Genomic DNA, 22,505 nt, shown 5'->3' on the forward strand with positions numbered 1-22,505 from the left:
TGCAGAAAAGTTCATGGTTTTTCAAGCTATCGTCGACATCTAAATTTTTGGCGCGTGTTAATTTTGTACACCTTAATCAATTTGGCAAATTTGCGGCATTGTACACCTTTCGAGGGTAAGGTGCTTCAATGGCACACCCCATTTGATATTTTATGAGCACTCAATCCGATTTTTGTGGCCTCAGTAGCTATTTGGGCGTTCACTTGATAAAGCCAAAAGTTAAAGTTAAACAAAATTATTATTTTTTTCACATATCGCTACTTTACTCGAAAAAAGGAAACTCGAGAAAAACGGCTTTAAAGTTTTGTATTTACATATACTCCCATAATAAAATTTAATACATATTTTTTTTTAGTGAGATACTGGTAATCACTATAGCTATGCAATTGTTACACGATATAGAAAAGAGGTAGCGGTAATTTATGCGTACTTACCTCAATATGTATTTGTATTTTTAAGATTATGGCACTACTGAAGTAAATGAGCGATATGTATATGTGGTTCTATGGAATAACGATACAACTCAAAACAAAAAAAAACCCTCAGTTCTGTTAAGGGCCCATGTCTCTAATCCTTGTGTAATCCTAACCAAGGTAAGAAGAAGGGATTACTAATGTAAGTGGTAAAGATTAGACGTGGATTAGAAAAAGATTTGAAACGTGAGCCCGAATTAAGGGACTCTTTTGTTTTGAGTTGTGTCTTTATGTTAGTGTGCCGTGTAGAACAAGCTAAGTGGACAAAATTATTTACGAACGCGAACGTGAACGTATCAAATATTCCCTATTGATTCTCCTTCGCGAACGATAAGCATAAAACAAGTCCAGATCGTTCGCTTTCGCGAATGTTAAGTAGAAAGATTTCTGCTGTTGTTCGTACGCATATGTATTGGTAGACCAAACGGCGCACATATTTTTATGAAAATTTTAAATCAAAATGTTTACAAAATACTTGTTATGACATTAAAAATTGTAAACGTTTAAAATTAAGTAAATAAAATGGGAGGACGTCCAATTATTCCACAAAAACAAAAAAATAAAGCTCTTTAAAGTTTGACATCGATTATCTCTATGTTGCCATGGTCCGATTGCAGAAACATGCACACCAACGTGTTCGTCTCGGCGAGGAGAATGTTTATGGCCATGTAAGAACATGAGGTGCCATCTGTTAAAAAAAAATTTATATAATTAAGTTAAAATAATTCCTACAATAAGGGTTTAAATCGAAATAGTTTTGAAAAGACTTTATTTCTAAACAACAAGTGGGAGGGTTACCACCTTTTTAAAAACGAAATTCAACTTTAAGGAAATAAGACACAAATTGGTATTACAAAAATAAAACCCACATCAAAAATATTTCTGGATTAAAATGCCTTTAAAAAAATACCTTTAATTTGATATCCACGTTAATAGTTTCAGTTAAATTTTGTAGAATCGAAAATCAATATCCTAAGGGATAACACTTACTACATAGAAAAAGAATTGTTTAAGAGCCTACTTTTAGTACGCATGTATAGTAATATTGTATTTTATTTTTAAACAATAAACTAAATAAATATAAAATCGAAAAAGGTGGCAACCCTGTTATCTCTGAATTGGGCATTTTTAAAATAGTTTCACTCGATACCCAATATGGCGATTTTTTAACTTTAAAATAATTTCGAATAGGTGGCAACTTTGTTCGAATATCTGCAGAGGTAACACCTGCCTATATAACCTTAAAATTAAAAACACTATCTGAATACAAAATTGTATCAAAATCGTCAGAGCCAACATGTTACTAAAACTTTCCGTTAAGACGTGAATTTTTTCGAAAAGTACTGACACCTATTTTCTCCCCTGTAACACCATAAAGTTTTAAATTAACCCTTCCACCCCCCACCTGAGCGCTGTTTCATTCGTCTTGACTTTCCTTTCACCTCCTTTATTTATTGAACTCTTTTACAGAACACCGTATACATGTAAATAAAACTGGTACAGTACTGCAGCAGTATATTCGGTAAATTTTTTTGTTTTCAAACGAACTATAAAGCATAACATGCAAGCAAAAATCTCAGCGCCGTTGAGTGGTGCTTCATAACTTTATAACTCTAGTTCATTTCTCAAATCCATTAAAATTTGTAAAAATACGATATTTCTCATTGTAGCTCTGCCGATGCCATTTAATACTATATATTTATTAAACTATGCGGATTATAGGGTATTTGTCTGCTTTACAATTATCCAATTTAATATAATTTAAAACTTTAACAAACGATCTATAGCAGATTTGTATATCTTCGGTTTGTCTTAAATACATCTAAAAAACAAATAAATTATTAACAACACGGCATTTTGACAGCGCGGTCCGAGCGAATGAAAACAAACATTCTCTTCACCCTGTGATCAGTTATAAAGAAAAAAAAAATGCGTTTGTAAAATTCGACTTTAGGTCGCTAAAATTAGGCGAATACCCCTATGTGTGGCGAGCGTTCATATATGTAGCTACATATAAGTGGCATCGGTGCCTTCGCGAACGTTCACTGCTGTCGTTCTCGTTCATAAGTGAATGTAAATGCTGCGTCAAAAATGCGCGGAAAGTTGGCGTGGCTGCAGATACTATTCTATGCGAAGGCAATTTTGTCAATAGCATAAGATTTGCTTCGTTCATTCAATTTTCAAAAATGAGGTGTCAAACAAAAGAGATTGGCCTCTAGGTTAGGTTAGGTAAGCGGGTTGCCTCCGCATATGGAGACACACTTGGACTCGACTGAGCTGTCCATTGTGAGGCCCTTAGAGGCGGGAGGGAAAAGGACGCCGGGAGGCTGGAAAAAAGATAGTGAATGGGTAGGGGAAGCTATGTGAGAAAGACGACACCTATAAAATTTTGCCGGAGAAACGCTCCGTGCTCACAAAGAAGCTCTTCAGTCGACTTATGTCCACTCCCGAGAGCTCATCGGGAGAGTGCAAGAAGTGCGATCCAAGGTGCTTAAGCCTTTCGCTCGCAAAGGCAGGGCACCAGAGCAGCAGATGTCCGAAGCCTCTTTTATCGCGGCCACCTCAGCCTGGAAAACACTCCAGTGATCCGGTAACCTAAATTTCAGGTTGATGGAGAGTTCTCAGAAGACACCTCCGCCCACCTTCCCATTCAGCTTCGATCAAGTTCACAGTTCAAGTTTACAAGTCCTCGATTCTAGATACTTCACCGCTCCCAGTCTCCCCTCGCTGGAATGTCGGTGGTAAAAGATCCATTTGGACCCAGAACAGGCGTGTTACTACACGAGTCGGTAGGAACCCGAAGCCTTTTAGTATTATGGAGAGGAAGTGAACTTGACGCCCACCCCACTTAGCCTTAAACCCTTCCAGCTATCTATATCTATATCTATCTATAGGCACGACATTTAGCGTGGCATTAAGCGCAAGAGTAGGTGTGGTTCCAAGTGCCCCACTGAATCCAATTAAAGTGGCTCTTTGCACCATCCACAGCTGCTTGACGCTGTAGGCCTTGTCAAGTGCGTTCCACCAGACGAGTACCCCATATAATTAAATTGGATTGATTTTAGTTTCATAAAGCCAATGCACTACCTTCGGTGAGAGGCCCCAGCGCTTTCCAATGGCCCCTCTACAACCATACAATACTACTCTAGCCTTCTTGACTCGTTCCTCCACGTTAGGCTTCCAGGAAAGCGTACTGCCAGGGATCAAGCCCAAGTACTTCCCCTGTAAGAGGGCCTTAGAGGAAGACCACCCATTGAGGGAAGACGGCAATCCGGTATCTTATACCTCCTAGTAAAAAGAAGAAGCTCCGTTTTACTGGGATTTACATCGAGCCCGCAGCTTGAAGCCCAGTTCTCAATCAAGCTCAAGTAACCCTGCATAACCTCAAACAGTGTTTCAGCCACTTCTTTCCAGAGCCAACAGCAGGTCATTGATTACAATGACCGAAAGCAACGGCGAGAGAACTGCCCCTTGCGGGGACCTCTACTCACACATATCCGTAGTGAAGCGCTGCTCCACTCTTGCGCAACAGTTCTATTGCAAAGCAAGAGGTAAATAAACCTGACAAGGTCAGCGCCGACCCCTAGCTTATTTTGGGGCTTAACTACAGCCTCAGGCAAAACATTGTTAAAAGCCCCTCAAATTCGACCGCAAATTCCTTCTGCGAGAAAGATTACTCAATATTTTCAACGACCGTGTGTAGGGCCGCTTCAACAGACCTGCCCTTACAGTAAGCATGCAGATCCAAGGAAAGGTGCTCCCTAAGGATCCCGCTCCTTAAATGCAGATCGATAAGCCTCTCCAGCGTCTTCAAAAGAAACGAGAAGAATCTTATCGGCCTGAAGGGCCTGGGTGGCACATGACAGGCTTTACCCGCCTTGGGAATGAACACCACTCTGGCCAACCTCCTTGGCCCCGGAAAATGACCCTTAGCCAAACAGCCCTCGAAAATGGGTATCACCAAGTGGCACGACACTTCTGCAGACTTTTTCAGTTGGGCCAGTAGTATGCCGTCTGGGACCGGCGCCCTAAAGGTCTTGAAAGAGCTAATGGCCCAAAGAAGGCGGTCCACGTTGATGATTTCCGAGACATTCGTCTCGGAGCTCGGCGCCTCTAACCGGATCCCTCCCGGATCCGGGTTGCAAGGGAAGTGAGCATATAGAAGCATCTGAAGAGACTCCTCGCTGCTCATTGCCCAGCCGCCGCCCTCATCCCTGTTGTATCCAAGGGGAGCGGGATTCCCAGAAAGAACTCGCCTAAACCTTGAACACCCCTGACTGCCCTTCACGCTATCACAGAACAGCCTCCACGACGTTCGCTTTACTTTCCTCATCTCGAACCTAAGGCCAATCTTATACAATGCCCAGCCGAAGGCTGATTTACTCTTCCTGGCTCTATTGAAAATCCTCTGCTCAAGCCTCAAAGTTCGGAGAGCTCCTCCTACCACCAGAGAGGTTTGCTCTTACCTTTGTGGTAACTCAGGGGCAAGACATATGTATCAATGGCCGCAGTGGTGAACATAACATTTATTCGTCCATTTGCACTTTCAGTCCAGGTTCTGCACCTCACGTGCTCAACCGGAAGCATTTCCTGCAGACTTCTGCAGTCCCACAAAAGTGGGGTCGCTCTAACTATTACATATACATAAATTTTCTTTTAGAATAAAGTTAAAGAGTGACTCACCTCTAGCGTTGATGTTTGAGCTGCCCCAAATCGTATGGTGAGATTCGCGTCAGACCCAATAACAACGTGGACCCTCCTGCGTCTTCTGCCACGCCATTCCTTAGTAAGCGCGGAGGTGGCTCCAGCTCGTCCTCGTGCGCCATATAAGCGGAGATCAACCAGAGTTCTCCGGTTGCACCCTCCAGGTTCCGAAAGAGGCAAAATGAAAGCGTTTAGTGCCTTCCTGATGAGCACGCAGGATCGATGTCTACCTACGTACAGCTGCACCACCGGTTTGTAGTTCCTCGTCAAGATACCAGAAACGTTATTGCAGCTGCTCAGCCACGGCTCCTGAATCAGGACTACATTGGCTCCACCTTGCTCAAGGTGGGTCAAAAGCTTGGCTGACGCCGCCTTAGAGTGCTGAAGATTGATCTGAAGAATATTCATCCTCCAAAATCCTCTCCAGCACCCCTCCGCAGGCGCCATCTCCATCTGACGCAAGGAGCTTTTCTTCCTCCGCCCCGTCGAACAGCGGGCCAACACTGATGACCGATCCCGGAGGGCTGCCAGTACTGTCCGTGTCCGACATGACAGATTCGACCTCCATACCTATGGGGCATCCTTCGCATTAGTATTATCGCCCGCCAACGCAACCGGAACAGGCTCGTCGTCCCCTCTGGAGTCGGTCTGGTAGACCTTCATGACTACCTTCACGAACCCATAGTAAATGAATGTTTTTCAGCGAGAGGCTTAGGAGACTTCGAATTCAGCAATATCAGCGCTTGCCAAATTTTTGTTATATATTTGTTATATTATATAACTTTTTCTTAAATAATGACATTAATTTTGTTTTAACTTAGAGTTATTATGATTATTTATACCTTTGTTGCAGGGAAAAAGGAAACAAAAACGATGCATAGATGATTGTATATAATAAAAAAATTTAAAAGGAGTAAAAGAAAGTCATCAAACAAGATAGATGGTGTGAGTTTGTGTTATGTGTCATTTGTTAACCACCAGCAGTTCTTAATGGTAAAGGTGGAATCAGTTTTGTCGCTGATTGAAATGTACATATGTATCAAATCGTTGAGTATTTGCGTTAAGTATTTTGGATGTGACTATTTTATTGTTCGCTGTTCTGAATATGTGGTATATTATTGGAATATGGGTTTCGTTTTTTATGAAACCTCTTTTGTCGAGGTACAGGAAGGATTCTGGAGGTGCAAATCCATTAGAAATCGCTAGTGAGAAATAATCATCGCTTTCGTAGTAAAACGCTGATATGTATTCTTATTAAATTTATGATATGGCAATCAATTCTGGGCACCTTTGCCGCTTTATAAAGTTTTGAATTTGAGATGTATTTGGTATAATTACTCTCATGCGATCGGTATAAGGAAGTACATGAACGTAATATTCTTCTCTCGAGTTTCCTTAGCAGTTCCATATATGAGGGCGATATGTTGTACCAAATTGAACAATCGTATGTGAGTAAGTAGTAGAGTTTGATACATTACTAATTTTACATTCTGGTGCAGAAGTTTTGACGAAAATATTTTTTTGTAGGCATGGAAAGCTCTTGCGGTCTTTTCGACTTGCAGATTAATATGATCGTTATAGTATAAAAACTTATCAAGGTGAATACCGAGATATTTGACTCTCTCAGCGGTCCGAATAGGAATTTCGGTTTCGTTCGATATTATACGAACAGTTTTCCAGTTTTTCCTGATATTTGATTTACATTTTTTGATAGGGGGGCGAAACAGAATACTTTCGCATTTATTAGTATTTATTTTAAGATGCCAGTTTGTTGCAAAATCTTCTGCAATGTTGTATTTCAGTTGCAGGTTGCTATTAATATCGCCAATTGTTCTATCTGAGTGGTAAATGACGATGCTATGATGTTGTCCATTTTATACAGTAAGTCAAGTATATAGATATTAAAGAGAATTGGAGCATTTACTGTCCCTTTTTGCAAACCATTTGTTATATTAAATTCGCGACTACTAATTATATTATTTATATGTACTAACAATTTTTTTTTTGCACAACATGTTATAAATGAGCATGGTAAGGTGCACCGGGAATTTATAGCCCAAAAGTTTAGATATCAGCCCTTCGATCCGCGCTTGGTCGAAAGCCTTTTCAATGTCCAGAAAGCATGCTCCTGTGACATGTTTTCTATTCCAGTTCCTGTTAATTTCGGAGACCAAAAGGTTAATTCCGTGTATAGTTGAATGCCTGTACTTAAACCCGAATTGTTTAGGATTTACCAGGTGATTGGCTTTAGTGACCCTATTTATGTTTATGCTGATAACGACCTCAAAAACTTTACTAATGTTTGGTAACAAGCTGATTGGCCGGGCATTTTTCAGACAGTTCTTGTCTTTCTCTTTTTTTGGTATCACGATCAGTTTAGCTGTTTTCCAGTTAGGAGGGAAGTAGGCATTGTTCGACATGTTATTGAACAGCGTGCAATATTCAGAGATTAGCTCTGGGGATAAGTTTTTTAGAATAATGTTAAGTTGGTCTAAGGAAAGCTTACTTTTAAGGTTGGTAAATATGTTTGAGAGATCGTTGAAACGAATCAAGAAGCTTTCTGTTTGGTCTTCAGTTAGATTATTCGCTTGCTTGGTAGCATTAAAGCTTGTTTTGGTCGCTCGAAAGCTGTCGAACAAAGTTTTTGTTTCTAAAAACTTATTGAAGCATTATTGCACCTCCAAGTGGACGAGATGATCGGGTTTGCACTATTTTGAAGAATGAATTGTTTCAAAATGAAACCCTACTACGTTGGGTATATCTTCACTGTTTTTGATGGTGTAATTGCATGTTGTCAAGTTTCTGTCTAGTATGTTGCAATCTAGGCCAGCTTTTTGAAGTATCTGGGATAAGTTATAAGGCACATTTATGTTACTAATTGTGTTGTTGTCATTTTTTAGAAATGCTCTTTTAATAATTGAAAATTTTGAGGGGTCGCTAGTCTTAAGGGAGGTAAGTATATGTTCGAGATGATTGTTAAAATGAATCTTTAATTGTATTTTATTTGTGTATTTGTAGCCGGTTGTGTTTTTTGATGGTAGTAAGAATTTTGCTTTTTTCTATAAGTAGAGCTTTTATGATAGGTAAGTTTACGAGAGTGTGGGTAGGACTTTTTGTTTTTACTTTTGGTACATTTTTCTCTATGGCTGTTAAAATTATTTTATTAAGCTTAAGCAAGTGAAAATCAATTTCTGGATTAGTCAGGTTTCTATTGTTTGGTGAGAAAATCTCTTTCTGAAGTTGTGTATTCAAGGTGTTTTTAAATTTTTTCCAAATGGTTTTTTATAGTCCATTTTTTTTTGGATTGGATTGCCTAACAAGTTAAAATAGTTTGTACCATCCCTATGGGCAGCGATGATTTCGATAGCGCAATGGTCGCTATCATAACACTATGCGACAGTCAAAATCGGGATGGGTGAAACCAACGGGAAATGTTATATCGGTCAAAAACAAGTTATACGTGTCCCGGAGTTTCGCTGGGTCACGTCTAGGAATCGAGATATATATATAACTATCATATAGGGGAAATTGTCACCTTTGGTGGTCTTTTTTTGACATAACTCGAGAACCACTAGTCCCATTTTGCTCAAACAAATTTAAAAAAATTAAAAATTACAATTCCTTTAATCTGTTCATATAACGTTTTTCTATATAATCAACAGTTTTGCCGGTAAAAATAAATGTATGAAGAAAAAAATATTTTTTGCCTAAAATATAAAATTTTTTTAAAACTGTTGATTATATAGAAAAACGTTATATGAACAGATAAAAGGAATTGTAATTTTAAATTTTTTTAAATTTGTTTGAGCAAAATCGGACTAGTGGTTCTCGAGTTATGTCAAAAAATTACCACCAAAGGTGACAATTTCCCCTATATTATATTTATATATATCTCGATTCCTAGACGTGACCCAGCGAAACGCCGGGACACGTATAACTTCTTTTTTACCGACATAACTTTCCCCGGTAGTTTGAATCCTTCCCGATCACTGACCCCTACCATTTGTCTCACAGTGTAATCAATGTATTTTAAGCAGTTAACTGTGTCGTTGACCTTTTGAATAGCTATTTTATGGTCAGCAATACAAATAACTAGAAAGGAGTGGGCCCTTTCATATGATGGAGTAACGGAGGCATACATATTACATCTAAATTCTGTCACATTTGAGGCAAGGCAATCTTTTAAAGAGTTGCCTTTAGAATTGTTTTGTGAGTTTCCCCAGTCCGAGTGTTTGCTATTGAAGTCGCCTGCTAATATGTAGTAATGATTAAGGTTTTGAAGGTTGAGAGCTTCAAAGATTGCGCTGGGTTCTGATTTGAAAGCATCGTTGTTCTTTCCTGACGGATAATAGGCTGCGATTATATACATGATGTTATTCGGAGGCATATGCATTTTAATTATACAAGCTTCTGAGTAAAAGAGAGAATCGACTCTATGATTAAAAACCTTTGAGAATTTCATGCTTCTTTAATTAATATCACTGTCCCTCCACCTGACATTCTTCTCGATCTATCTCTTCTAATTAAGTTATACCCAATAAATGTTAGCTTGTGTTTTGTGTTTAGTTTGGTTTCGTTCGTTATCTGCTAAGAACTTACTTAATTCTATTCTTCTATTTATATTAATGATTGAGTTTACATTAAGGGAAATTATTTTTAATAGAGATTGAATATTCGTTTGGGATTGTACTGAACTCATACTGAGTCTACTAGATTAAAGATTGCATCTAGTCGTGCAGTTTGTATCCCGAGTTGTCTCTGAAGAGCCGTTATTTGTCTACTTAGAGATAACATTGTATTTTTTAATTCTTCTAGTAATGAATTTTGATTTTTAGTAGGATTAAATACACCAACTATTTGTTTAGTTGCATCGGCATAGCTTAAATTATGGTTAGTAAATTTCCGAGTGTTGCTTGTCTAATTTTCTGCTGTAGTTCTTTGTATCGCTCGCAGCCTTTGTAAGATGTTGGGTGTAAGATGCTGGGTGTCCAAACTTCTTCTTCACAATATACACTTTCCTTCTCAGTCGAGGTTCCGTCTAAGGAAGAGCAGCCTTCGGTTTTATGTGTTCCGCTACATTTGGCACATCTTGGTGGTAGGTTACAACTAGCTGCGCTATGGAAGAAGCTTTGGCAATTCCTACATTGAGTTATCTCAGATCTGCTTAGGTGTTACCATTTGATGCAGTGGTATAAGATGCTTCTAATTTGTTTCAATTCGTTACTATTGCTTTCAGCACTTAATTGAAACATAAAAATAGGTAAGTTTATTTTTTGTTGCGTTGAGTTTTTCGTAGTGAATTGAGTAACCTTGAGAATTTCAAGGTTATCATTTTGATAGTTGCAAAGTTCACTCAAAATTTCTTTGGTGTCGGTGTTACCGCTTAGCCCTTTCAGTAATATAGTTTTTGTTTTCAAACATTTAGGCGTATACGAGAAGAATTTCACTTTTGTTTTTTCCGAGTATCCATTAACTTTTTTATAGTCGTCGATATTTGTTAGATAAATTGCAAGTTTATTTTGTTTATATTCTTTAATTTTGAATTTTGTTATTTTTAAACCGTCATTTATTAGTTCTATAATTTGTTTAGATTCTATATCAAATGTGTTTATAGGGGGAATATTTTTGATATTGTCTTTGCGTTTGAAATTTGTGTTCTTGGTTCACTGCTATTGTTTTCAGTAGCAGAGACAACTGGATTTGTAGTCGACTCTGCACTTGTTGCTGTATCAGTGATATTGTTTGTTGTATCACCAGTTTTTACTTGCTCAAGTTGGTTGTAAAGATTGTTGGTATGCACATACTGCTCAAATTTTTCAATCACTTCATTACACTCTTCTAGCTCGTTGTCTAGAATAACATAGTAATTATTTTTGCTATGCTTTGACATTGTGTCCTCTACCACGTTGTCATTTTTTCTTTTTCTATTTAAGTCTCTGCTTACAGAGTTTTTAACATTTTTAAATGTAAATTCAAGCGCATTGCGATCACTCATCATTTGAGAAACCACATACGGATGATTTTAGTCCACCTGTGGCACTTCCGAAATCCAATTAATCAATTCCTACCTGATTGATACTTAGAACCTTGTCCTCAATAGCACGTGTTGTTCGTAACGCAGTCACAACTCGACTCTCAGCGCTTGCCAAAAGTCACCTTCGGAGTTGTAAAACCAGATTACCTTCCAGTTGTGCGCTGGAAGGTCCAGGTTGCAGTAGCGGAAGATATCTTCCGCCTCCCTCAACGAGGAAGGTGCCGAGGAAAGCCAGATCCGAGCACGCGGGCGCAAGGGAAGATCCCCCTTGTCCACAGCCTAGAGTCTGGGTCCCTTCCAAACCTCCCCGACTAAAGCTACTGCCGCCCTGTACAGCGACACACACCACCTTCTTAAACATGCCCTGTTGCCAAGCAGCACTCTCGCACCGCGGCGGTGGCACAGGATTTTCCCTGACCACCCTCATAAAGACCCCGGATAAGGCCGACGACACCTTCCTCAAGGTCTCCCTGGCGATAGCCCCGTGCTCCTCACCCCGATCCAAAATGCCCAGAGTGATAGAGCTCGCCTATTTAGCGATCTCGCTAAACAGCTTGGGCGTCCCTCCCGCTCTGGGCTTCTTGGGGAGAGGGGTTCCCCTCCTGCGACCTCTGCCGCTTCACAGAGTCAGTACGGGATGCGCTCGCAACCCCAGAAACACCCTCACGCAGTGGTCAAAGGATTTAAAGGGGAAATATAAGGGCCCACTACGGCAGCACCCCACGCCGCTGCAAGGCCACCGTTTCTCCCTGAGGCGGCCCGGTGTCAGGAAGGCGCCATTAAAATACAGCCGGTCTGGTAAACCCCCTGGCTGCAAACCTTCCAATGTCATCGCTCACAAGCAGCCCGAACCATAGGAAATGGAGTGCAGTCGCGTAGTACCCGGAGATAGAGACGCTATTACTCTACCACCCGATGATAATGTCTGATTGTGATTCGACTAAGCCCTAGATATGAAATAAGTTTTTGTTTTGACGTAGAATATGTCTTACGTTTCAATATGGAGGCTATGCTCAAATGTTGTAGTTGTAATTTTTATAGCTTCACGAAAACGCTTATTGCATAAGAACTAGTAAAGCAATTTCAAAGAAAAGTGCTGTGTTTTAAAGACAAAATTCCAAGACTCTCGACATATACATTTCTGCAAGCAACCAAGTCGGTTTCTGTCGTAAAAATAACGGTAAATTTTTACTTATTTTGGGGTAAATTTTGAGCTTTTAAAGTGCTCTAGCAACTTATGATTTGAAGATATAACTCTCATTTTCGCGATATAAGTTCTCTGGAGCAGTAGAAATATAATCGTGTACAAGTTTTATATAAACCCAACAAATATCGAGCATTTTAAGGCACAAAATTGTTGAAAAAAAAATATTACCAATATTACCAAAATTCTCGAAAATTGCTCAAATGATTTTGTTTTTGTTTTCCTTAATCGAAAATTCAAGTATTTTCCTTTCGTTTGGTATTTGGGATATATTGGTTGATATCTTCCAAGCATGTTTATTTTATTCAAATATATGGGCATTAATGATTTTCCATACGAAATCATTTCATCATCATTTTGCAAACACGTGCTTGCGCTGGAAGTGAGTGAAGAAGACAAAAAGTATGTGCGTGTAGGTATTTCGGCTTTTGAGTGACAGGTGGCGCAATATTTACAACCTTATCACAGCGTATGTATATAAATACATAGATACGTACATATCGTCGTTTAAAGTGCAAAATCGCGTATCAACAAAATGCAAAACCGCGTATCAGCAAAATGCAAAACCGCGTATGTGGAGTTGTAGAAATTATTTTCTAGAGCGTAAAAACACTCATATTTCAAAATGGTTCTCTTTTTTATAAAGCAATCGCATTTCTGGCTAGTATATTTCAGGACGAATGGATAAGGATTGAGCCAAGAGCTTGTGTGAGCAAATCCAATTTTTGGCAGCCAATGTCAGTTACGCGGTTTTGCAGAATGACGATACGTGGTTTTGTACTATAAACGACGATATGTATATTGCAGTTAATGTGGAGTTGTTTCTCTTTTAGTAATCTATGTATGTATGTATGTACATATGTACATATGCACGAGAACTACATACCCTGCAACAAAATTTAGGGACAGTCTGGCAAAGCGCTAGTTCCGCTAGTTCCGTTACCATATAACGGTAATTTCCAGAAATACGAAAACTGCGATATTTTAGTAACTACTGAAGATAATTCACTCAGAATTGATATTTGCAAAAATTTTCAGACGGAAAACAAAAATATTATAAATTTTTGGAAAATGGGCGTAGCCACGCCTACTTATGGTTACATGTGTATATCTTGGTAACCGCTGCACCAATTGCTTCCAAGCTTGGCAAAGTTTTTGGCCTCGGTACAGCATACCAAATGGCCGAAAATTTTTAAAATTGGACAGTAAGCACGCCCACATCCCATATAACGGTAATTTAGAGAAATTTAAAATATTCGATAAATCAGTAAATATTAAAGCTAATTTATTCAAAAATGATGCTGGCAACAATTACACAATTACAACTTACATGGGTTCTTATAGAATTAACTATATTTTTTATATAAAATTTAAATTAAGTAAAAAAAAAAAAAATCAATATTCGTCAATACCTTTTCTACTATTTTAGTGAACGCAACTGAACATACGTAATATCTTTTTCTTGTTTTAAACTAATGAACTGTTATATTGATAACTAACCAATGCACAGTTGCCAATTTTTGGAAAACCCTGGCCAAAAGTCCAAAAAAAAATTGGTGCATTCGTATGCATAGCAATCTTATATTGTTAGGAGGGCTCTACTGCGTATCGTTATGAGACAACAAGTCGATTCTCTTAAGGCATTTATAGGGAATTTACTTGATTCAACTTTCACAGGCGATTAGTTGAATCAAAAGTTGAACGAAAGTAGGCAGCCGACCAACTTCATTGAAAGCGATTAGTTGAAAGGCCGTTTACACCAGGCGATTGTTGCTTTCAACTAAAAATCGCCTGAAAAATGGCCTCATGTAAATTCCCTAGCAATTCGCTCTAAACCAGACATGGGAATTTTTTTGCCCGCGCAGTAGCGAAAGTGCGAGCTCGGGCTGGAGAAAGGGGAAAACAGTTTACGGGAGGAAGGGTATGAAAAGTTGCGAAAAAATTATTTATATCCCACCGACATCATGTTCATCGCAGTACGGCTGCGGTAGGGACACGAATTTCGATACGATACGATACCACATCGATACTTTTGGCATTCGATACCGATATTTTCTACTCGATAGTTTTAAAACGCTATTTTTTGGAATCGAGTACCAGAACCCTAGTATCCCATCAAATGTCATAAACTCACATTACAAGAATAATGTTATTAACAGCTCAACCTAATATTACAGGCGAGAGTTTTTCTACGCACGCACGCAAGTTTTTCTCATTTGATAAACCGAAATCAATTTGCGTGCGTGATTTCTCAGAGTTGCATTTCTGTCAAATTTAGAGAAGTTTGCTGAGAAAAATTTGGGTCCATAGTCGCGCCAAAATGCCAATTGAGCATAAACCTCAAATCGAAATGTCACGCAAGACAAATCTTGGAATTTGGGTAAGCTTTTTACGCACGCATATAAGGTTGGCCTGTAACAATTCTTCCCGATATAAATTGGGCTTTATGAGGAGAAATCTGAACTATAGTTAGGATTGCATGCGGTTGGATTTGAACCCGCGGCCTCGGCGTTTTAAGTCAACACCTCAATCTCTACGTTTTAAAATAATAATAAAGTCCGGCGCTTGCACAATATGTTAGTGTTTGGCCGAACTTCTCCTCCGATTTGTCGCGTGCGCCTTAATGTTGTGGCACAAAGGAGGTTCCTTCAGCTTTATGTCGACTCTGAACGGCGATTGTATTTTATGGCAAGCTGTTTTTCATCTTTTATCCACTGCACCACAGCGGCCTATATGCGAGACCTATATTCAGATAAATTTTTTGGTTTTTGGTAGCGATATCTGGAATATCGAGTTTTTTTATTCCGATATTAATGGGTACCCGATATTTTTAAAGCGATGCTTTAAATGAGTACCATATCGATACTTTCGGTTCGATATCGTGTCCCTAGGCTGCGGTAATACTGACTTTGTGTACCAAATACACAATACACATATACACAATAAGCCATCGTTCGGACTTCGCTCCGATAAGAGTAGATTCGTTCCGTTTTGTCCAAAAAATTTTAAACCTAGTCCTCTACTTCGCTCAACTAAAAATCTGCTCCGTTTTGTTGCATCAACAAATTTACTCTTCAAATAGAAAGGAGATGGGGTTTTTAATAGCAAACTAAAAGTTATTTTATTGACACGATTGTTACATTGGTGAGCTACAGCAACTTTGCAAATACACTTGAATTCGTGAATAGGCCCTCACAATCGCCCGATTTGAACCCGATCGAAAAATATTGCTCTGTCTAAAGTTCTGTAATTGCGTCGTTGCCCACCGATGTAACAATTGTCCCGGTAAAGAGAGAATGAAATAACTTTTTATTAGTTTTAAACAAGGCATTTTAACTTTAATGATAATTGCTCGCTGGATAAAGCGCCTTTACACGGGTCGATTTTCTAGTAGATTTTTGTCGTTCAACCAAAATCGACACGTCTAAATGACGTCTCAACCACTAGCTGGTCGATTTTCCAGTCTACAGATATCGACCCTTATAAGGCCGCTTTAGCTCCTTATTTGTACAAGGATACGAGGAGAAATGAATTGTTTTTTATAAAGATAAGAAATGCACATCTACTATGAATACTTGATATTTACTTCCATTTTTGTAGTCCGAACCCAGCAAAGAGAGCTCGGTGAAGGTCAGCTAGTGATCAAATTTGCCAACAGGGCTGCCAAACATACATAGCTTTGAAGTGCCATATTGAGGATAAAAAAGTGATAAAACGTGCCAAATAGAAAATTAAAAGTGCCTAAAAAGGTGTCATTCTCTTTAGTTCTTCCCATTAGCATTAAAATTAGACAAATTAAAACAAAAGCCCAATGTCAAAGTAAGATAAACCAGTTGTATACACTATAGAAATTAGAAAATTTTAGTTGAGAAAAAGAAGTACACGCAAAGGATTTCACAAAAATGTATTTANTGAGGAGAAATCTGAACTATAGTTAGGATTGCATGCGGTTGGATTTGAACCCGCGGCCTCGGCGTTTTAAGTCAACACCTCAATCTCTACGTTTTAAAATAATAATAAAGTCCGGCGCTTGCACAATATGTTAGTGTTTGGCCGAACTTCTCCTCCGATTTGTCGCGTGCGCCTTAATGTTGTGGCACAAAGGAGGTTCCTTCAGCTTTATGTCGACTCTGAACGGCGATTGTATTTTATGGCAAGCTGTTTTTCATCTTTTATCCACTGCACCACAGCGGCCTATATGCGAGACCTATATTCAGATAAATTTTTTGGTTTTTGGTAGCGATATCTGGAATATCGAGTTTTTTTATTCCGATATTAATGGGTACCCGATATTTTTANGGAACGCAAACTCATTCAAACGTAATTGGCACACTAACACAATCACGCTTTCAGCTCGCGTTTACTTGGGGTAGTGATCACATCTGCTCATATACACTCCTCGTCATTTGAATTGNACTGGAAATAGCGCAATTTTCCCAAAAAAAAAACAACTATGCGCAGTAAATCAATTTAATAAATTTAATTTGCAAAATGTTTTTTTTATTCGTAAAACAATTTCCAAAACTTGGTTTTTCTAGAGGCTTTATTTTCATGCAATTGCTTACTTTTGTACAAATGCGCACACCCAGCTAATTAGCAGAATATTCTATGGATTTCGTGATAGAGANGGAACAGTTTTCAAGTATCCGCTCATGGACATTGGGCACGTTCAGAAGGCGCAACAGCTCAGTAACTGTTGCGATTGCACCTTCTGAACGTGTTGTTTNAAATGATTTTTTCATTTTTCTCGAGAGCTGGAAACAGTTCTTAAAAAAGGTCAACATAGGATCCTAATGACCTGCAGTGAATAAGTTAATAATATTTTTAGAAAAATTTCTGATATGCAGTTTTGTAGCCCATTCAATTATAGTGTAATTAAGTGCAAGTTTGAAGTGACTCTAAAACAGCCCCGATTTTTCAAATTCATTTATTTTTTATTGACAGTGCTGCGCATTTTATTCCATATAAAAGTTTTGTCGAGCATACTTTGTATGAGAGAAAACGCGCAGCACCATCATTTGACATTTTGTTAACTCTGTATAAAGTTTTAAAATCGGATGTAATGAATATTAAATAAACAAAATCAAAAGTGTAAATACTAAAGATTAAAAAGTTGAGCTATTCAAATGACGAGGAGTGTATGTGGCGTACGTTTGGGAAAGTGAGCCTTTTTACTCCAGAATGCGTGTGCAGTGGCTCTCATTGCTGTACGTGTATTAGTAAGATTTGTTGCTTGCCCATACGGGCAAAAGTGCCCATGTCTGCTCTAAACTGCTCGTAAATTAGAGTTTTCGTCGTTGTTAAAATCGTGGTATTATCTTTAAAAAAAGGAACAGTTTTCAAGTATCCGCTCATGGACATTGGGCACGTTCAGAAGGCGCAACAGCTCAGTAACTGTTGCGATTGCACCTTCTGAACGTGTTGTTTTATACTTCTGATCAACTGAACAGTTCCGTGTTAAATGATCGTAATATTTTTCTGATCATTTGAGACAACATGTTGTGTGTTTTGAATTTGACAGCTAATGTATTAAGCCGTTCAGAAGACGCATTACGATCACTGCTTTTTTTTAGCAACGGTTGCGCTCAACTGCTACGCCTTCTGAACCTACCCATTGTAATCAAGAGTATGTAGAACATGTTTTTTCATTGTCACGCTATCTAAAAACTGACGCAAAACATAAATATTCACGGATTGATTTTTTTTGTGTACTCATTATGATGGATTAGGAAAATAGTTACGAGAATGGTGGAGATGGGCGGTCTAATTTTCTTTTTCATATATATTGAAGTTTTTCCCATCCACCTTGGTTAAAACCACCTGCCACAAGCCGCCACTGTAGTTTGGACATCAGTTTTTATACGCGATTCTTAATTTTTTTATGTTTAAAAGATTTAAATTATGTAAAAAATTATTTATGTCAAGATTTTGATGTTTTAAAGATTGGATGTTTTTAGAATTTAAATGATATCAGAAAGTACTACTATATTAGAGTGTTCATCCATAGGCCTCTCATTATTGAATGTGCACCCCTGCCAATTGGGCAACTTTCCGAAGAAGCCCAAGAGTCAGGAATAAGGATATTAAAAAATATCGGCTGCTTGTATCCTCGGACACTATCATTTCAAGTTTACGTTTAAACCCACCAAAACAAAATCATAAACTGTCGTCAGATGCCATTAAATTATTATCAACTGTTGTAAATGCGGCCCGGGCGCAGGGAAAATTTTTTTATTTTTTTTTATAATATTTCTTTTATTTATATTTTTTATTTAAATTTTTTTTGTTATTCTTAAATTTAATTAAAAAAATATATATTTTTTTAATCTATTTTTTTATGGCACAAGTATTTGTATTTCTTCCCGTTTATTTGTTTCTTTTTTTTTGGAATGCAACTAGATTTTTAAGGTTGTTATTTATATTTAAATTGAAATGATTATTCCTTCTTACATTGATCTAACTTTAAAAATCTTAACCACCTCCAAGCGGCCTCGAACCCGCGATCCCAGAACCAGAACCAGTAGTCTTCACGTGCCGCCACAGCCGACATTTGTAAGAGAAGCAATTAATTGCGTTTTATTTTAGGCTTTGGCAATTCAAAGGCAGATGTCGCTGAACGCTTAAGTTCTTCGAAAATGTCGAACTGGCAGGCACATACTAGTTTATGAACTAGTATTTTTTCTAACTGGTTTGGGTTTTCACTGCAGAGTATGAACATATGTATGTATATGTATATGTAGACATGTGGAAAAAATCAGCAAGATACATGCTATGAATCAGTGGATAAAAAATAATTACTAAATTCATAAAAAAAAGTTAATAACAATAACTCTTGTAAAACTTCGAATTTTGTAAAATTGCTCAAATTATATACTTTTTTATGGTTGTAAATCGAATAAAGTGATTTGTGCGAAAAAAACTTGACCATCCAATTTTGGGTGACCCACTTGAGAGTTTTACTCTAAAGGTATCCACACATCTGTGCGATTCCGTCGGAGCGAATCCGCACCGTTTTTAATGCTACAGAGTTTACTACTTCGAAAACGCAAGCACGCACACATCTATGCGATGCTATCGCAGTGAAAAATTTCATCTCATAAACTTTCATCAAACAATAAAATTCTTAGCTTTTGTACAATCAACATGTTTTGTTCTCTTACGTTAAATTTTGTTTAAATTTTACAACGCCGGTCTATTAATCTTTTTAGTTCTCCGAACGCGTGGGTCTGCGATTTCGGCACGACAAAAAGAAGAAAAGACAATTGCTCGAATAAATCGCTGCAGCAAAATCGCAATAGTGTGAGGTTCCTCATTTAACCCTAGAACACACACCCAGAAAATACCACGTAAACACACACCCGGGATACGTTTGTACCCGGGACCTTATTTTGCGGTTTTTTTAATGCTTATTCAACCGATTTCTATGATTTTTTTGAAATGTATATTTTAATATATAACAAGTATTTTGTCTTTTGTTTCATTCGAATATTCCTACTGGTTCCAGCGATATGGGCAAATAAAGTCAGGACATGCAACAGTGGATTTTTGTTTTTTGTTGTTGTCCTGATAAATGCAAAACAAAATAATATAATTTATAATAATATACTTGTAGAGTAACAACGAATACACATTTTGGTTTTTATTTCATTGAAATATTCTACCTGGTTCAAAAGATATGTGCAAAAAGGTCGCGCAAGGTATGGGTACGTAGGTAGCAAATACACTGGTATAACTGGTTTTTGTATTTTATATGCAGCTGCAAGGGTTGTTTTCACACGAGGTGTTGTTATAAATGCTGCCTGTTGATATTTTCATTATTGTTTTGGTGCTCAAAAGTGTAAGAAGTGAAAATATAAGTGAAAATAAATATAACTGAAACTATAAATAACTGGATACGAAATGACTTCAAGAAGAAACGAATATTTATCAAGTGCAGCATATAGAAGGTAAAAAATGTAAAATAAGCAACAATGTAAACATATACTAATTTTTTTTATTATGCAGGCTAACTGAGGAACAGCGAGAATCATATATACAATCTTTATTTGATGAAATTTGTGACGATGACGCTCCCTATGACTTTGACTCAGAAGATGAAGAAGAAATTCAAATCAATGACATTGAAATTGCTGATGACGATGCTGAAGTTTCGCAAAGTGCCGCAGAAGTATTACCTGATTATGCGGACTATGAGGATGATGAAGAAGACGATGAAGAAGAAGAAGTAGAAGAAAATAATGAATTACCTGCTAGTGCCGAAAAATTTGTTGCACGTGATGGTACTGAGTGGATGAAAGAACCAAATGTAAGTCGTCAGGTACTCAGACAAAATATTATAAGAGAACGTTCTGGACCAGCTAGATGCACTGAAATGTTGTCAATAGAGCAAACATTCAAATGTTTCATGAACGTTGAAATGGCTGATATAATTATGCGCCACACAAATAAGTTAGCAAAAGAAACTTATAATGCTTACAACAATGCGCATCCAAACACAACTCCTAAGTCATGGACGCCTGTGTCAATAACAGAGCTGTATGCATTTTTTGGCATACTTATTATGACTGGTGCGAACCATAGCAATGGAGAACATGTTCGAGATTTATGGAGCGTCAAAAACTATCCTTTATATCGCGCCACAATGGGAGTCAACCGTTTCTGTTCGATATTGCGGTTCCTAAGATTTGACGATAAAAACACTCGTGCAACACGCTTACTAACTGATAAAGCAGCACCGATCAGTGAGTTGTGGACGATGATGAACAATAATCTTGCTGCACATTACAAGCCCAGCTCATGCTTGACGATTGATGAACAATTATTTCCTTACCGTGGACGCACACGGTTTACGCAGTACATACCGTCAAAACCTGCTAAATATGGTATCAAGGTTTGGTGGATTTGCGATGCCACAAATGCATATCCACTGCATGGACAAATATATACTGGCCAAGCAGAAACTGGTAGGGAAACGAACCAAGGCGAACGAGTGGTGAAGGATTTGTCTGCCAAATACCAAGGAAGTGGCCGAAACATTACAATGGACAATTTGTTTACGACCTTGCCAGTTGCAGAACTGCTTCTCACCTGGAAACTCACGATCGTTGGAACTTTGCGCAAAAACAAATCATATATTCCTCAAGAAATGAAGCAGAACAAAAACAGGACAATTGGTTCAACGACATTTGGCTTCAAAAATAATGTGACAATGTGCTCTTATGTTCCCAAAAAAAATAAAGCAGTAATTTTGCTTTCGACCATGCATAATGATGCTGAAATAGCTGACAGTGGGAAACCTGAAATAATTGAATATTATAATCGTACCAAAGGTGGTGTTGATCGAATGGACCAAATGTTTGCGGAATATCCAACACAAAGACAAACAAAACGATGGCCACTAGCGATGTTCTTCAACATGTTGGACATTACAGCTCTTGCAGCCTACATTGTCTACGATTTGAATAACCCTATGTTGCCTTGGAGAACAAACAACAAGCGTAAGCAGATCCTGCGCAGCTTGGCTGAAGCATTGTGTATGCCCATTATTGAAGCCAGAGCCATAAATCGTCAAGTGACGCGAAATTTTTCGACTAAAATTGCTATTGAAGCATATTTCAACCGACCGGTGGAATCAATGGTGTCAACAGCAGCATCAACATCTGCCGCAGCGCGCACGCCAAAACCTGTGTCCGGATCTTGCTATTTATGTTACGCACAAGAGGAAAAACGCCGTAGAAAAACCAGAAAGCTGTGCGACAAATGTAAGAAGCCAATGTGTCTTGAACATTCGGTCACATCAACAAATTGCTCTATTTGCCATGATTTTCCTTAGATATAAGATGCATTTTTATAATTTTTATAATAAAAGTCAATAATATAATGTGTGAAATGAATATTTTTAATTTTTCAAATAAAAAAATAATATAAAAAATGTTTTTTTTTATTATTATGAGGATTTTTACTATTGGGGTACAAACGTATCCCGGGTGTGTGTTTACGTATATAATGTGTTTGGAAGGCTGTAGCTCCTGAACCAATGGTCCGATCTGATTCAAATTTTGAATTTGAACTCAAAACTAAATAATCTTCC

General features: G+C 38.0%; 1 protein-coding gene across 1 annotated transcript in view; it reads left to right on the forward strand.

Annotated features, from left to right (window-relative positions):
- The window catches only part of LOC108362068 (uncharacterized), a 608,307-nt gene that overhangs the window by 20,230 nt on the left and 565,572 nt on the right, over positions 1-22,505 (forward strand). The gene's annotated exons all lie outside the window — the stretch shown is intronic.

Source organism: Rhagoletis zephyria, unplaced genomic scaffold (assembly GCF_001687245.7).
Source record: "Rhagoletis zephyria isolate East Lansing unplaced genomic scaffold, Rhagoletis_zephyria_1.1 Rzeph_scaffold_00021, whole genome shotgun sequence".
Taxonomy (NCBI): Eukaryota; Metazoa; Arthropoda; class Insecta; order Diptera; family Tephritidae; genus Rhagoletis; species Rhagoletis zephyria.